Raw genomic sequence first — 2249 nt, forward strand, 5'->3', positions numbered from 1 at the left:
AAGAGAGAGAGACAAGAGAGAGAGAGAGAGAGAGAGAGAGAGAGAGAGAGAGAGAGAGAGAAGGGGCAAACATAATCAAATACTTGTACATGGGAAACGCAAATAAACAGACGTACGGGCGATCTGACCGCGCTGTAGTCAGACAGAGAGACCGAGATAAAAGTAAATGGGAGCGAGGCCGGGGCCACAAAATGAAACTCACACGCGCTTATCAAAGGGGAATAACGGAGGTCGCCCAAGTCGGCAAACATTACGTCACAGACCCCTCTAGCAAGTTCTTCGATTACTGCTGTCCAGTTTGATTGGCTGAGAGTTGTGACGCAGGAGGAAGCTCTCTGCTGCGACTGGATGACTCCCGAGACGGCAGCTCGTGTGGTATCGATCCGTGGAATTGAGAAGATCAAATCACATCCCGAATCCTAGAGCAATGTCTCCCTGGAGGCACTGGTTTATGAAATATTGGCAGCAAACAATTGTATTTGACAACTATCGCTTACGGTCTAAAGGGGGTGTTTGTTGGCCAAAAGAATAATGTCTTTTCTGTCCTTCAGGATTTGGGTAACCATGGATACTACGGTACAATACGCCCGTTGTGAAAAAAAGCGAAGCGAGGCTCTCGGTATCCGTATGTGTTTCAGATTTTTTTTTCAGTTGGTCTTCAGTCATGATCGTTTGTGTGTCTCCTGTGGTTTTATGAAGACCGAAAACGCAAACTGCCATTCTATCTTGCCCCCCTTTCTATTTACACTAGATCTAAATTCATCTCAACCTTTTTTGTTCTTTTTTAGGTGCTTTTGTGGCCGCTCATTCAAAGGTCCCGGGGTCGAATCCAGGTTGCGATGAAAACGTTTTCTTCTCTAAAGTTATCTCCTTTCCCCTCCTTTCCTGCTCTCTAGCAATGTTCTGACGTCAGCTTTCGTCTCCCCTTTCTACCCTCACCCTCCTTTGCCCTCTCCTCCTGGCTTCTGACTCTTTCTGCAGCCTTTCTACTGCTATTCCTTTGCTCCTTCTTACTGCTGTCTTTCAGCCACATCCCTGATCTTCTGGTAGGAAAGATCTACAATTAGCCTTCTCGGACAAGGGCGAAAAATCTTGGAGGTCCCGTGTGCAAGTTGCGAACGTTAAAGATCCCTTGGTGGTCTAAAATCGATAAGAGTAGGCTTCGGCCGCCACCCGGGCAAAATTCAAAATTTCCTACCAACTGAACCTGTTTAGAGTGTCATGCGAGCTCATATGACCTTATGCAGTTGCGAGCGCCGTAAAACACTTACCCCAAAAAACAAACAAAAAACAAACCAAAACCCAAAACAAACCCTTTTTTCTCTTTTCCTTGAATTTTGGTGAGTTATCACAATTCCTAGTTTCCGCTGCTTCTTATCAAGTCACTATAAGAGATAAAAAATAGTATACAATTCTAAGTAAAAGTGGACAACTTATGCGGACAAATTATGCAAATACATGTAACATCGCCGAGAAAATCTAAGCAGAAAAATAAAGAGTAAAAAATTAAGCCAACAACGGAATAAGTAAATAGATGAAAAGATAAATAGAATAGAAAACCCTGCCAGCAACAAATGTGAGGCAGCGTGGTGGAATCAGGCTCTCGTCAATTTTTGGGCATGTAGAGTTATTGGTATAATATTAAAGGTTGTTCACTTGTGTTTATTTGGATGAAAAAAATATCCATTTATCTTGAATTCTCAAGTCCAGATATTTGCGAATGAAGGAGGTGGGGGTCACCTGGTTTCAGAGGTAAAATTAGTGAGAAAATGGCCGCCAAAGATTAGTTATTTCCTTAGCTTAAGAGTCCGTGGTAACTGAAAATTTACTTTTTTTGCGCCTTTAATCAACGTTTTTCAGAAAAATTCACACAGAAATGAGTTCTTTAATGGGCATAAAAGGTGTTGAGCCAAAAATGCAAGTTTCTTCACTTTGATTACTTTGACGACAGCCTGATTCCACCACGCTGCCTTACAAATGAATAAATAGTGAAGGAAAGAAAGAAAGACGGTTGGGAAGAGCTGTGGAAGGGGATATTATGGAAATAAAAAATTATTCATTATTTTGTCATCGTGATATTGTCTTCATTTATCTCTGCCTCTGTTGTGATTCTATCCTTCACAGATAACCACAAATACATACATATACAGATAAACACACACACATACGCACGTGTGTACACACACCTTCACACACACATAACACAATACATAAACACATACATACACACACTCACCTTCCTTCTCCCC

This window comes from Aplysia californica, unplaced genomic scaffold, assembly GCF_000002075.1.
Source record: "Aplysia californica isolate F4 #8 unplaced genomic scaffold, AplCal3.0 scaffold01200, whole genome shotgun sequence".
In the NCBI taxonomy this organism is placed as follows: Eukaryota; Metazoa; Mollusca; class Gastropoda; order Aplysiida; family Aplysiidae; genus Aplysia; species Aplysia californica.